Consider the following 16684-nt stretch of genomic DNA (forward strand, 5'->3'; position numbering starts at 1 on the left):
GCTAGCTCATGGGAGGTTGAGGACCAAGGATCGAATGGAGTATGAACCAAATAAGGATTGTGTAAAGTGTCGGCAACAAGAGGAATCCAATCAACATGTCTTCTTCAAATGCCTGGTGGATTGTGAACTTTAGTGCAAGGTGAAGCGATGGTTGGAAATCAAGTACAATTTCAAATCCTTTGAGGAGTTTCATCATATTTTGGTAGGCATTATAAGGGTGGTACTAGGAAGATTAAGGCTCAACATCTAGACATCTCTAGCTCAATCTATTATGTGTGGGAAGCTAGGAATAGATGCCGGTATCAAGATATTGTGCCAGATGTGGATTGACTATTCCGGAAGGTCCAAATATATGTCCATCGATTTGTGGACATGAAATCTTTATAGTTATCAACACTTGTGGATTGAAGCCCTCTGCTTGACTACTCTTGGAAGGAAATGGAGACCACAATGCTGATGTTGCTATTTTTTGGAGCTCACTGTGCTTGCTGTCCGAAATTTGGAGCTCACTATTTTTGATGTCCATGTTTTTGAAGGAGCCTCATCTACTGTACGTGGTTTTGAAGCTTCATGGCTTGTGTGTACATGCAAGTTATGATATAGATGGAGCAAAGTTTAAATCAGTAGCACAAGGGAGAATTGACCAGATTTTACATAGGTGGCACATGAAGATTGGTTTGCTATATTTTTGTTGCATGTATTTGTATTTAACTTTTGATTTTGCATGTGAGGCATGGGAGAGGATGATGATGAATAGATCCATCATAATTGATCTATCTAGTCCGCAGTAAATGATCCGCGGTAAAGACAGTGTCAAATATGTTGATGGTTGGGGCTTTGCCAAAAAGCCCATGAGGGTGAATAGATTCACCATAATGATCTATCTAGTCCACAACAAATGACTCGCGATAGGGACAATGCTAAATCCGTTGATAGCTGGAGCTTTGCCAAAAAGCCCAAGAGGGTTCATAGATCCACCATAAGGATCTATCTAGTTCGCAGCAAATAGCTCGCGGTAAAAACATGACATATCCGTTGATAGCTGACCACTTGTTAAAGTGGGACAATGATCTATAGAGGAATGCTTTTTGTTTGGAGTTCATCGTTTCTTCCAATGCAAGGTGTGCAAGGTGGCCTTTGCTTGAATCTGTGGATGGATGTGCTGCTGCCCGTGTTTTGAAGCCATTGTTCGTGTAATTGCTTCTGTTTGTGCTTTTCCATGACCGAATATCACTTGCTCCACATTTTGGTTCTGCTTGTTGTCATTGTTTGATTGCCACACCACGTGTTCATTATATGTAATCCATGTCATGGTGTTGTGTGATATTGTGTGAGTGTATGATTGGTGGTTGATTTGACTTTGTTTATGTTTGTGATGGTGTGAGTTGCATTAAGTGCATGAGCATGTAAGTGAATTGTGTGATAATCAAGGGGTTTACCTCGACTGTGGAGGATAAACTACTAGCTATGATGTATGTTTTGACATTCAGTTTGAGAGTCTTTATCTCTCAAATTAGTTTTTATACATATGTACCTATTTTTGTAAAGTTAAGAAAGTCTTGTATGGTCTTAAATAAGCACCTAGGTACTACTATGAAAGGTTGACTTCCTACCTAATTTCCAAAGGATTCAACCAAGAACAAATTAATCCAACTTTATTTGTAAAATCAATCAACCAATATATCTTTATAGTCCAAGTATATGTAGGCGACATAATCTATATAAATTTCATGTATATTAGTTGTAACTTTTATATGATAAATTGCAAGAGTTTTGATATCCGAATTTCATTCTTGGTTTCAATCTTTAATGTTATTTTAGTTGTTGTTATGCTATGATGATCATGAGAATGCCTTCCGAAAAGAAAATGTGTATCAATCAAGATCAATTTTATTTCACTTGTTATTATGCTTTACACAGGTGAGAAGGTCAGTTTGTGGTGAGCAAAATGGAGCAGAAGAGAGATCGACCACTGTGAATGAATCATGTGTACCAACAAAACATATCGGTTCTTACTCATTTGAATGAATCAAATGAGAAAAATATTAAAACACATTCACTGATGACTTACCGGTGCATGTTCATGGTGCCATCGTCGTCACTGTCGGTGTTGGCTGCAAAGTGTCGACGGCTACGAGAGAAATTCAATAGGAATGAATTAGGCGAAAGTGTGATGTATTAAACGAATCAAATGAAAAAAACATCAAAGGGCATCAATAACCACTTACCGGTGCTTGTTCACGGGAACACCACAATTAGAGAGTGTGAAAATTGATGGTTTGGAGAGAATTTAAGGAATAACAATTCAACGAATTGGACGATTTGAGAATTATGGTTGATAGAGTTGAGTAGCGGGATTTTAAGTTGGGCTAAGATGGTCACGCATATCTCACATGAGAGATTTCAGTATAGATATTAGCAGCCCCGGTCCTTCGACTCAGGAGGCCCTGGGCGAAATTTCTTTCAACCGATGCTACTGTAACGGGTATAATTAACAAAATTCTATAAACAATTACTATATTTGAATAACAATCTACACCTTGAAAAAAAAATTAAAGAAAACAAAAAAAATACAGTTCGCTAAGATCTGAAAATAAAAAAAAAAACAGGTCGCTAAGAAAATTCTGTAATATTTTAGAGAGTTCCCACCTCTGGAATGTGCGGTGGAGATCTGAAAATAAAAAAAAAAAAGAAAATAAGCAATCAGTTCGCTGGTGAACTGAGACCAGAGGAGAGCTCCAAGTGCAGCAAAAGAGTTCTTCTACTTGTTAATAAACGTCAAGGCCTTCGACCATAGGAAGAGCGTGAGCAAAGAGATGATGAGGCCATGGGAAATTAAAGGAAGTAGATGGTAGCAGACGAACTCGAACAGAATCCAAATAGCAGTGGCACCAAGGAGTATTCCGGCTAAGATCTTCTTGAGGATACCAAAATGAGTTGGATCGAAAGGTAGTAAGGTGCCTTGGCCACCGCCGAGGACGTGGTGAACGGACTTCTCCCTGCCGAAGAGGCGGAAGACCTTGGCTTTCTCAGGCAGCAGGCGGCGCCGCACGACCGCAGCAAGCTTTTCTTCGCTCAGGCGACGGCAGAAGCAAAACGGAAAGCCCTAAATCTGATTTTAATTACTGATTTCCTGCACTACACCTATTAAACTTAAACATAATATTTTAAAAAAAATTTGGGCCCTTCAAAAATCTAGGCCCAGGGCCATCGCCCAGGATGGCCCTCCTCCAGGGCTGGGCCTGGATATTAGAAGAGTTGACAGTGGGGTTAGATTTAGAATACTTTGTAAAATATTTTAATTCTGAACTCTAGTAATTAACTTTTTTCCCTTTTCACGTTCCTCACTCCTCAAGCGACGTCACGAGGTTATTATCTCCCCTACGCAATCTCTCCCGCCAACCTCACCATGGCCGCGAGCAGCGATGTCTCGAGTCCGCCCTCATAGCGACATTGCGAGTCCTCCTTCGCGAGTCCGCTCTCACAGTGACGTCGCAAGTACTCCCTCGCGAGTCCACCCTCCCTCGCAGCGACGTCATGAGTCTGTCATGACATCACCATGAGGCCATGAGGTCGGCGTGACCTAGCTGCCAGGGAGGGCGATCCTGTACTTGTATTAATAAAGTGATTTCTTCCTACATTTACAATTTATATATTCTTTGTAATAAATCATGAATGCATAATAATTTTCATATTATTAGTAGGATAACTTGATTGACCATGTACTCTTAAGTTTAGGAGTTATCTGAATTCTTCATTTGTTGAAGTGCAAGCGAGTAGTGTTAAAAAAAAAACATCTATCTAGATCATAGATCAACCGAGTATATTTAAAAAATATAAAATCGTGAACCCCTAGGGTGCATTTTGATTCGGGGTTATTCTTGATAACCTTGGTTATCCATCCAAGGTTATCAACAAAAACCTTGTTTGATTTAGGTATTCGATGATTCCCAAGTAATGTTTCATGCTCGATACGTCAGCAAAAGGGTCATGCAGCCCGGAATCGGAAAACCTCAGAAAACTAAGATTTTTTATTGATTTCGGGGTCAACGAATTTTTTTTACCAAAAATATCCTCCGATAAGAAAAAATATGAAAAAAAGGAAAAAAATGTAAAAACATATTAAAAAATGTAAAAAAAATAAAAAATGTTTTAAAAAATTTAAAAATTTATTTTTTTTTAAAAAAATAAATAATTTTAAAAAATTTTAAAAATAAAAATTTTAAAAATAAAAAATAAAAATTTAAATTTTTTTAAAAATTTTAAAAAATTAAAAAAAAAATAAAAAATTTTAAAAAATTTAAAATAAATAAATAAATAAAATTTAAAATTTAAAAAATGTAAAAAAATAAAAAAAATAAATATAAATAATATAAAAAATAAAAAAATAAAAAAACACATAAAAAGTAAAAAAATATACAGGAAAAAGAAAAATAAAAAAATATTAAAAAATAAATAATAATAATTTGGTTTTGTAACTGAGGGTAATACGGTAAAATATTAAACTAGGGTATTCATTAAAACCTTCAAACAAACTAGTTTTTGTTGCATTACCTAAGTTGAACCAAACAACATTTGGTTATGTTTTATTCCCTATAACCTTGGTTATGTGATTACCTGGTAATTACATAACCAAGGTTATACATGATGACTTGAACCAAACACACCCTATGAGTCATGTTATAGATATGAAAAGAAGTAAAGCCGAGTGCATTTAAGATTCCTCTTAAAGTATACTTCCCTTAAAATAAGGGAATACTTTTTATTTATTAAACTAATAATTTTCTTTGTTAATAATTTCTCTAATATTTCTCATAAAAATTTTAATCATTAGAAATATGATTCAATTTGGCGTTTATAAGGTCTAGGATTTAACTTTGAACTTTTTAGCTCTACTAAATCTAAGGTCTTTACTTCTTCAACGCTTCTTTTCTTAGCTTATATTAATGTTTATAAATATCCTAGAGAGTTAAGAATAAGATTAAACAAGTTTTAGCTATGTCAAAAATTGTACTGTTCCTTTATTAATGGATTGATATTTGAAATTTAGGTGCATGCTTTATTAAATTGTAAATAATTAATGATATTATTTAATAATATAATGTGATGTGAAATATAATCAATACGGATAAAATTTGATAATGACATAATATATAAGTAGATAATGCAAATGGAAGTTATATAAAAATTTAAAATAATTTAAATATATTTTTTTTTGAAAACTCAATTAGCCCTACAAGTTAGTGGCTGACTACATAATTACCTCATTCTTACATCAGCAAAGTTGACTAAAATAGACCATTAGTGAAAAAAACTTTGTCTACAGTAACACGCAGTAAAAATTGCCATTTTAACTTTTCCCGCTCTTCGCCGCGGTTCCCGCCATCTGGGACGACCACGCAAAATGGGGGTTTTAAAACTCCATCACCCGCCGCCCGTTCCCTGTCCCTCCCATCTTTTCCCCTTCCCTCCTGCCCCAGATTTGAAAACTCGCATGGAGAGCCGGGAGGTGGCGGAGAAGGAGCCGAGCGGCGGCGGCTGGGAGACGCCCAAGCGATGGGAGTGTCGCATCCCGGCGGCCCTCCGATGCCCTCCGCCTCCAAGGAAGAAGCGCCACGCCACTCCGCTCGTCGGAACGCGTAGGGCTCCGCCGAGGAACAGCTACTTCCACCCGCCGGATCTCGAGGCCCTCTTCGCCATGGCAACGAGGCGAGAGGCTTGCGCTTAGTCAGCTTGTTAAAAGTTTAGGATTTGAAATAGGGTTCCCCTTTCTTGTACAATCGATGCTCCGTTTCCTGCTCTCTTGGTGGGATCTGTTTCTTCCGCACCTGATTTAGTATCATTTCCTTTGCAATTGATGGGTGCGTTCTGAAGAACATGGATTAGCTTGAAATTTTTGTGCTTTTTTGGTGTATTTCGATCCAAATTTTATTTACATGGATACTGATGGTGTCCTTCTTTCTCTGCTCGGGCTGCTCTTTTTCTTCTTGCTCTGGAATTGTGATGGGGTGGGTTCTTTGGCGCGTCCGCTTTTGGTGTCTTGTGAATCAAAGCTTGTTAATCGGGGCTGAAATTACCAGCGCGACTCCTTCAACTGTAGTCAGTGATGGACTGAAATGTGAAGCTTGTGTGCATGTGTGAGAGAGCAAAAGAGTTTGAGGAAGACGAAAAGAGTTGCCCTCGAGGGATCTTATATAGTCTTAGAGGTGAAAGGTCCATGTAGACCACCATATAAGCCCTAGGGCGATGACCCAACTATGTTCCCCGGTCTACATCAAATATGAATCCTTTTTTTTTTTTTTTTTTTTGTTAAAGAAAAAATCAATAGTTATTCCCTATTTTGAGTTGCCATCACTTCCTTTCTTAAGATGAATAAGTGATGCAGATCATGATTGAAGATACACTTTTTGTAGAATTAGTGGCACGTAATTGAAAGTCACAAATTCTTTCAAAAGAGCAAACGCATAGTTTGCATAATTAAATTTCAATTCAAAATAACCATCAAAAATTGGTTTTGTTTTGGAATTACAAACTAAGCGGTTTCAATTTTGTTTTGATTGAGTTTGTTGATCAAAATTGTACTATCTTGTATGACTGATTGTTTTCTTCTGAATGTGTCGCCAAGTGTTGACTTTGATTGTCGAATGTGAGTGCCAATAATTTGACTGTCGACTCTACGTCATCGAATGCCCAGTCACTGACGATTAAATGTTGATCATTTAGTCAAAATTAAATTGACTACCTTGAATTAATCTAAATTGAATTAATAATTTTTTTTGAAACAAATTGAATTGATTAAAGTTTATCATTAAAAGTGAATCAATATAAACTGAGTTGAATTAATCAAATTATTCACAATTGATTATTTTTTCATCAATAGTCAGTTGTACTAATAGATTTTTAATTTATTGTGTTCATTTATGAACATCAATCAATTATGTCATTCAATTACTAAATTTATTAGTTTAATAGTAGAATTATTTTAACTAATCGTGACTTGATTATATTCAAAAAAATTTAAATTATTTTTTTATAATAAATTTGGACAAGCAATTAATTGATTCTAATGTATCAATCAATTAATATGTTAAATCAGTATGATTTAATTAATTTAATCAAATTTAAAATTGACATCAAATAGAATAAATTAAATAGTCAATTTTAAAAAAAATTAAAATTTAAAATTAATTCAATTCGATTGATCATTTGCACTCATCATCTTCAAAATTAATTTGTTGTTAAAATGAAATATCTAGATTAAAATTTTTTTTTTGCCTCTCTTTAACAGTGGCATAGCCAGAATTTTCAATCAGGAGGAACAATTTTCACCGTCTAAAAGCCTAAATTTCAAATTTAAGGAGATAAAATGAACTTAAATTTGAAAATTTCGACCATGGCCTTTGGTTCTAGTTGAAACAATAATCTATCGATCTCCAAAGCTTATTTATGATTTAAAGTTGAAAAATCTCGCTTTCTTATAATATTTAACATTCCTGCATATGAAATTTTCATTGCTATCTAAATAACCATCCTAATTAACAATCTAATAAAATAAAATTTATATTTTACCGCTCTCCTTCAATTAATGAAATATTAAAAGAAGAACGAAATAATTTACTCCTCCTGGAATATCATTGTTTTTGAGAAAAATAGTGAAGAGAAAATAGGAAGGAGTAAGCAAAAGAGGAGAACTATACCTTATTTATTAACAACCTTGACTAGTTTCGGTGAATTTGGCAATGACAGAAAGAGAACAAGGCAAGACAAAATATGACTATTTTTGTGATGCCAATAAAATCCTAAAAAACATGAGAATAGGAAGAAGATGCGAGGGTTGAGGGATGCTCTTGTTGCTGAAAGAGGGTAGCAGCTGATGCTACATTTCTTGCTTATTGAAAAAGAGAAAGGAGAATAAAAGAGAACTCTTGTGCTCGAGAAGAGGAGAGGAAAAAGTGGTAAGTTTACTACTATTAGGGAAGAAGCAAATGAGGAAGAAGAGGAAGAGAAAAATAAAAGAGAGAGATGGACGAAAGAGTGACATAAGGTATAATGGGTCGGGTTGCAATATGCTTATAGAGAAAAGGGTGACAAAAAAAATGAAATAAAAAAATTACTAAAAACTACCCTAATTTGTTTTAAATCGATTAAACTCGTTTAAATCTTAAACTTGGTTCGGCTATAACTTAACTAAATCAACTCCAAATCAATTCTTTTTCGAACTAACATAATGCTTATCTCACACCTACATGTTAGAGTTAGTTCAAACCTGATTCAATTTTAATTTAGCGCTCTCACTTCGTGTCCTATGATTTAGTTCATCCATTTATTATTATATATTTTATTTTTAAAATTCAATACTTAATATTTCAAGTTGTGATATTTCCTAATAAAAGCGGTACCGATGGATAACTTAGGTCGTTGTCTTTTTAAATATGTGATCAATTTTAATTTCTGAAAATGAACGATGATGAATCAACCCATCAAAGTGATAATGAAGAATTTCAAATATATAATATTAATATTTTAACAAAATGTGAGAGGGGATGATTGCACCTCCTCTCATCCATGTGACTACGCCCCTACTCTAAAGTGTAGAGAAGAATTTAAGAATTGAACATCCTTTGCCTTTGACTAGCTAGCAAGATGTGCCATACTTGGCCTAGTATATACCCCACTACTAAGTATTTTTATATTAAAAAAAATAGTTTAAATATTAAATATTTTAACAATATTAATAAAAAATAATGATTTTAATAATATTATTCTAATTCCTTAATTTTTTTTGTTATTAAATATCTATTTTAGTGGTATATATTTTCTTTTAAAAGTCTTTTATCAATTAATTTTGTAATTCAAAAATAATTTTTAAAATTAAATATTAAAAAACCGTCGATAATTCATGATTAAGAAGAAATGTAAGAAATTTCTTTCTAATTTTATTCTTAATTAAGAATATGATTAAGTCATTTTTTTATAATTAACACCAAATAATCAGTACATCAATTAATTTTGAAATAAATTGAGAAGCTCAATCGTCCATGATCCTGTCCGAATCGCCGAACCAAAGGACGCTGGGCACGTGGCGCACTCCTAGTCGAGGGTGTAGGCCTCCGTCTGGTCGCACGAATCTCCGGCGAACCTGCACAGAAGTCGGGCCGGGAAGGGGTTCCCGGCGGCGACCCTCCGACGCTCAAGTCAGGTAAGCGGACAGCAAAAGGTGGCTCCAAAGCTTGTAGAATGCGTACCTCCGGCGAAGGAATGAGCTCTTTATATAGAGCGGTGAAAGAATTAATGCACGTCCACCGAGGCGCATACGTGTCCGCAGCCCATATCTCGGTATGTACCTGTCAGAGAGCTTACCTGACACCATACTGCTACAGTTCAATCACGTCTTCGATGGGACAACAGAATACCTTGTTGTCAGACTTAGAGTATGGCCTAGCCATAGGACTTGACGGCTGTCAGAAGATGTTCCTATCCTTTACCCACCGCACGGCCGGGATGTCCGTCCGGACGGCCGACGCGAAGAGCGTCGTCCGGACGGCTTTAATTCCCTGCGCCGGCCGGCGGGAGCGCCCATTATGTCCTGCCTTCTCTCAGGCCTTCCGCTCGGTCATTATTTACTATTTCATTGAGCGTCGGAACCCCGACCCCTGTCAGGGCGTCTTTCACAATCAGACGTTTACGGGCAGGCCGATCGGTCTGCCCTTTTCTCCTGAGTTCGGTCGGCTCACCCTTCTTCGACGGACCACCGGGCCCTTTGACATCCACGTGGCGTTGACCCCTCGTTAGGGGGTCCCGGGCTCTTACCACCGGATCACTTGCCTCCCCCTCGAGTCTAGTCGAAGGAGGCGAAGTCCGACTGACTGGACTACCGATCTGACTGAGCAATGATTGTTGCATTGGGCCGCTCGGCCAGGCATAAGGATGCTCATCCGTTCGGCGGTATCTTGCCCATGCCTTGTGTTTTCTTGGAATCCATGTCCGATGCTCTCCCTACTACCCATCACGTGCGCTGCGCACGGTATGGGGAGCTCATTAAATGCGGCCAATATCCTGCTGACACGTGGCGATCGTGCGTTTGTCAGCGTATGGCGGTGGCATCACTTCCGATGGGACAGCCGCCGTTTGAAATGAACGGCTGGATGATGACCTCGTTATCAACGACCTGGATCGGACGGTGGAGGTTGCTCCCGGGCGGCGATATAAAGCCCACGACTCCGTTTCCGCCGCATTGTTGCTTCCTCCTCCTCCGGCGCTCCTCTGCCCGTTTTTTTTCTCCGGCGACCTTGCCCCTCAATTCTTCGGCAACCCCAGGCCCCTGTCGATCATCTTTCTTGCTCGTAAGACCCTCTTTCTTGTTCCCAACGTTTTCTTCTTACTGTTAATCGTTTCCTTCAGTCGGTTTTCCTCCATTCCTTGCTTGAACCTTCCCCTTTTGTCCCGCATTCCTGTCTTTCGATCATGACTAGTACTTCGCAGTCAACCGGCGGTGCTCCGGGTCTTTGGTATTCGACCATGGAAAGTCGTTTTGACGAGGAGGACGCGTTACGTCTCGCTCGGACTTACGACATTCCTTCCGACCACCAAATAGTATTAGCCACACCAGCCGATCGGCCTCATGAACCGCCGATCGACACAGTTCTTTTTTTCCGAGACCAATTTCTGGCCGGACTACGCTTCCCACCCCATGAATTTTTCTTGCAAGTCTGCAATTACTTCCGCATTCCGCTCGGCCAGGTAGTTCCCAACTCTATTAGGCTGCTGAGCGGAGTAATAGTTTTGTTCAAACTGAACGGCATCCCCTTAGACCCAAAAATCTTCCACTACTTTTACTATCCCAAGCAGGCCGAGTGGGGAACTTTTGTTTTTCAATCTAGGATAGGTTTCGTCCTCTTCGATGGCATGCCGAGCTCCAACAAACATTGGAAGGAGCACTTTTTCTATATACGTTTTCCCGAGCGGCCAACTTTTCGTACCAAGTGGCAGACGGCGATGCCAGCGCAGCCGGAGCTCGGCAAATTTAGAGGCGACGCGGCCTACCTTCATGCAGCCGAACGGCTGGTTGGTCAGCGTTATCATATTGACAAGCTGCTCCTTCCGGGAGTAATGCACATATTTGGCTTGTCCTCTACCACAGCCGATCTGCCCTGCAGTATGAGTAAGTTCCCTTATCTTCCCGTTTGTTTTGTTCTAACTGATTTATTTTTTGCTTCTGCAGCTGAAGTCATGTGGCGCGCCAAGGCGACTGAGAAGCTCAAGTTGAAAGCCGCTCAGATTGAGGCGGTGACGAACAAAGAGGTCGCCGAGCGGGGCCTTGGTCTAGCTGATCCGACCGGCGAAGCAAGTGAGGGGACTCAGAATGCCCCTGAAGCCGTAGCAGCTACTGCCTCCCTCGAGGAGGCAGCGGGTGACACCGAACCTCCTACCCAAGCCGAGGTGGAGGGCCGTTCGGCCGACGATGTTCCGCTAGTCACTCGGAAGCGCCGCCGACCGGAATCTGCGTCTGCCTCCACTCCACTTGATGAGCCACTGCCCGGTGCTGTCCGGGACGGTTTCCCTCGAGAGTACTCCGACCCCACATGGCTCTCCGAGGGCCAGCTCTGAGGTGCCGCCATCCAGCCCTTCTAGAACTCTGCGCCGTATCAGGCGTTTGGGCGACCTTCCCTCCTCGTCCACCGGTAAGGGCGATGCCTCTCAGAGCGAGCTGAGCGGCTCGAATTTAATCAAGACCATTCTGCGCCTCCCCTCAGAGAAATACATGGCTGCTACTGATCGGCCAGTAGTCCCCGAGCAGCAGATCACCTTGACGGGCCCCCTTGCAAAAGCTTGGGAGGATGATCGGCGTCGCATAAATGCGATGACTCCTGGGCAGCTCGGCGACAGCAACCTCCAACAGGCCACCGGGGTATGCTCTTCTTCTTTATTCGTGTAGTTGAATCAAGTTTTAAACCTATTCCCCTTTGCTCGTAGAACTGGGTGGAGCAGATTGCCATTAGCAATCGGTTGGTCGAGCTGGAGGACGAACTGAGAAAACTTAAAGCCGCCGGGGACAACCGACAATCGACGGCCGCTCTGGAGAAGGCCAAAAAATCACTGGAAGCCGAACGGAAAAGGGCTTCCGATCTGGCGAGCAAGGTCGTTCAGCTTGAGGCGATGATCAAGCAACGAGATAAGGAGATCAAGACGGCGACCACCCGGAAGCTCCAGGCCATCGAGGATATGGACCGGATGAAGGTGGAGATCCGAGGGCTGGAGCAATGCATCAAGGATCTGGATGCTCTGCTGGCTACCGAGAAGGAGAGCCGCTCGGCCGATCTCCAAAGATTTGATGGAGACTTGAAGGATCTCCAATCCGCCAGCGACGCTGCCCACGCCGCGCTCAAAGAATATCAAGAGGGGGAGTCGGCCCGTTCTGACGAAGTGAGGAAGGCGTATCTCCGCTCGGAAGATTTCGGAGAGAAGTTTACCGACAAAATATCACTCACTTTCGAAGAAGCGATCAAGGCGGCGGTGGATTACCTGAAGACCAAGGGCCACCTGCCCGCCGAGCTGGCCATCCCCCCCGAGGACCTCGCGACCGTGATGGACGCCATCCCCGACACTCTTTTTGACTTTGAAGCGTGATAAGCGTTTTTTCTGTGTATGAACTTTTTTGTATTCCAGCCGTTCGACCCAACTTTTTCGGTTCACCCAGTGTATAATAGATAATCTTTTCTGTTCATTCAACTTCTGTTTTGGCAAGAAATTTTTCTTTCATCACTCTTGAAGTGTTCTTTAAAACTCTTCCGCTCGGCACCACGCTCTACCAGACAAGTCGATTGTTTTTTAATGTCTTTTATCATGCGACTGAGCAGCCGCTCGGCGTTCTAACTGACCAACTTTTGCTCTGTGCCTTACCCCCAAAGGGGTTTTCCGTACACATTGGATAAGCGAGCCGCTCAGCCGTATGTTGGTCTTAACGACCAGGCTATCGTTGATCGTATCATGTGAATGACTATCCGCTCGGATGTTTATAGACGCCGGCTCGTCTCTCGATATTTAACGTCGGAGCTCGACGGTCTTTCGTTCGGACGTTTATAGACGCCGGCTCGTCTCTCGATATTTAACGTCGGAGCTCGACGACCTTCCGCTCGAACGTTTATAGACGCCGGCTCCTCTCTCGATATTTAACGTCGGAGCTCGACGGCCTTCCGCTCGGACGTTTATAGACGCCGGCTCGTCTCTTTAACGTCGGAGCTCGACGGCCTTCCGTTCGGACGTTTATAGACGCCGCTCGTCTCGATATTTAGCGTCGGGCTCGGCGGTCTTCCTTCGGGCGTTTATAGACGCGGCTCGTCTCTCGATCGCCGGAGCTCGGCGACCTTCCGCTCGGGCGTTTATAGGCCGGCTCGTCTCGATATTTAACGTCGGAACCACGCTTCTGTCCGGCTCAGTTCGATCGTCTTAATGACATCTATCATGCGACCGCGCAGCCGCTAGGCTTTCGAACGTAGCCGCTCAGCATTTACATGCTAATATCTCTAACTTCCACTGACTAACTTTTTCTTTGTGCCTTACCCCCAAAGGGGTTTTCCGTACATTTTTGATAAGCGAGCCACTCAGCCGTATGACCAGGCTATCGTTGATTGTATCATGTGACTGGCTATCCGCTCGGACGTTTATAGACGCCGGCTCGTCTCTCGATATTTAACGTCGGAGCTCGACGGTCTTCCGCTCGGACGTTTATAGACGCCGGCTCGTCTCGATATTTAACGTCGGAGCTCGACGGTCTTCCGCTCGGACGTTTATAGACGCCGGCTCGTCTCTCGATATTTAACGTCGGAGCTCGACGGCCTTCCGCTCGGACGTTTATAGACGCCGGCTCATCTCTCGATATTTAACGTCGGAGCTCGACGGTCTTCCGCTCGGACGTTTATAGACGCCGGCTCGTCTCTCGATATTTAACGTCGGAGCTCGACGGTCTTCCGCTCGGACGTTTATAGACGCCGGCTCGTCTCTCGATATTTAACGTCGGAGCTCGACGGTCTTCAAGGTTAATTTTGATGCTGCCGATCGGCGAATCCATTGGCCATCCTTTACATTAATTTTGCTTCCTGTATTACAAGGACATGGGCGACTAACATATACAAAAATGATTTACATTCGTGCACCTTTCACCCCGCTCGATAAGGCTGGAGATGATTCGCACTCCACGGTCGATCCAGCTGCCGCCCGTCTTCATCCTCCAAATAATATGCTCCCGATCGGAGCTTCTCAATAACCTTGAAGGGGCCCGCCCACGGGGCTTGACTTTCTTCCAGACAAGATCGCCGACCTGGAATGATCTGGGGATTACACGGCGGTTGTAATTTTGCTTCATCCGCTGCCGGTACGCCATCAGCCGAACGGACGCCTTGGCTCGCTCCTCGACGACCAAATCCAGCTCCATGTTCCTCCGTTCGGCGTTGCCATCATCATAACTCTGAATCCGGACGGACTCGACGCCGACTTCAACCAGAATAACTGCCTCGCCACCATACACCAAATGGAATGGTGTGACGCCCGTCCCTTCCTTCGGAGTCGTCCGGATGGCCCACAAGACGCCCGGCACTTCATCCGGCCAACTTCCTCCCAAATGGTCGAGCCGAGCGCGCAGAATACGAAGAATTTCCTGTTTGGGGATAAGCCACGGACGTGAAGTGTTGCTCGATGCTGTAGCTCTTGCACCAATCCTCCAGCACCTTCCCTGTGAATTGCCGTCCGTTGTCGGAAATCAGTCGGCGAGGGATGCCGAACCGAGAAATGATGTGTTGCCATATGAACTTTTTGACCATTTGTTCGGTGATCCTGGCTAGCGGCTCGGCCTCCACCCACTTGGAAAAATAATCTACCGCCACTAGTAGAAATTTCCGCTGTCCGGTCGCCATAGGAAATGGACCAACGATATCCATTCCCCACTGGTCGAACGGACATGAGACTGTAGATGCCTTCATTTCCTCTGCCAGTCGGTGGTTGAAGTTATGGTACTTCTGGCATGAAAGGCACGTCGACACGGTCCGAGCGGCGTCTGCTTGTAAAGTCGGCCAAAAGTACCCGGCCAGGAGGATCTTCTTGGCCAACGATCGTCCGCCCGGATGCCCTCCGCAGGATTTTTGATGTACTTCTTGGAGGATGTAAGCCGAGTCCTCTGAGCTCACGCATTTCAACAACGGGCGAGAGAAAGCCTTTTTGTAAAGCTGATCGCCGATGAGTGTGAACCGACCGGCCCTCCTTCTTAACAGCTGGGCTTCGTTCCGGTCGGACGGTGTGGCTCCCGAGCGGAGGAACTCTATGATGGGTGTCCTCCAATCGCTTGGAAATGTGAGGCCTTCCATCCGGTCGATGTGCGCCACCAACAGTACTTTTTCAATTGATTGCTGAATGGCGACCGACGTTATTGAGCTCGCGAGTTTGGCTAACTCATCGGCTGCTTGATTTTCTGCTCTGGGTATCTTCTGGACAATAACTTCTCTAAAATCAGCTTTGAGCTTCTCGAAGGCTTCAGCGTAGAGCTTGAGCCGAGCACTATTGATTTCGAAGGTACCAGAGAGCTGCTGAGCGGCCAACTGCGAATCCGAGTGAAGTGTTACCCGACCGGCTCCCACATGCCGAGCTGCCTGCAAGCCGGCTATGAGGGCCTCATACTCTGCTTCATTGTTGGTAGCTTTATAATCCAGCCGGACGGATAAGTGCATCTTCTCTTCTTGAGGGGAGAGTAACAATATTCCAATCCCGCTTCCGAGCCGAGTGGATGACCCATCCACATATATTCTCCACATAGCTTCCGGCTCTGGCCTTTGCACCTCAGTCACAAAATCGGCCAAGGATTGCGCTTTGATCGCCGAGCGGGGCTGGTATTGGATATCAAATTCACTTAACTCCGTCGTCCATTTGATGAGCCGTCCGGATGCCTCTGGGTTTAGCAATACGCGCCCGAGCGGACTATTGGTTTTGACAACGATGGTATGCGCCAGAAAATATGGACGAAGGCGCCGAGCGGCGAGAACCAGAGCGAAGGCTAGCTTTTCAAGCCCAGTGTAGCGAGATTCATCATCTTTTAAATGTGACTGAGGAAATACACAGGCTCTTCTCCACTCGCCCTCACTAAAGCCGAGCCGATTGCATGCTCGGTTGAAGACAAGTACATGTACAGTGGCTCGCCCGCAGTCGGCTTGGCCAATACCGGGAGAGAGTTCAGGTATGCCTTTAAATCTTCGAACGCTCGGTCGCATTCTTCATCCCAGTGAAATTTTGTAGCCTTGCGCAAGATCTTGAAAAACGGGAGGCTCCGGTCGGCGGTTTTGGAGATGAACCTGGACAGAGCGGTGATCCGACTGGTTAAACGCTGCACTACCCTTGTATTTCTTGGAGGCGGCATATCTTGTAGAGCTTTTACCTTGCTGGGATTTGCTTCGATTCCCCGCTCGGTCACTATGTACCCCAGAAAAGCGCCCTCCTTTTGCTCCGAACAGGCACTTCTGGGGATTTAGCTTGACTCCATATTTGCGCAGCGTTCGGAAGGTTTCTTCCATATCCTTGAAGAGATCGGCCGCTCGGACGGACTTAATGAGAATGTCGTCCACATAAACTTCTAGATTCCGCCCGATCTGCTCTCTGAATACTTGATATGTGGCCCCCGCATTCTTCAATCCGAACGGCATCA

This window comes from Zingiber officinale, chromosome 2A, assembly GCF_018446385.1.
Source record: "Zingiber officinale cultivar Zhangliang chromosome 2A, Zo_v1.1, whole genome shotgun sequence".
Lineage (NCBI taxonomy): Eukaryota > Viridiplantae > Streptophyta > Magnoliopsida > Zingiberales > Zingiberaceae > Zingiber > Zingiber officinale.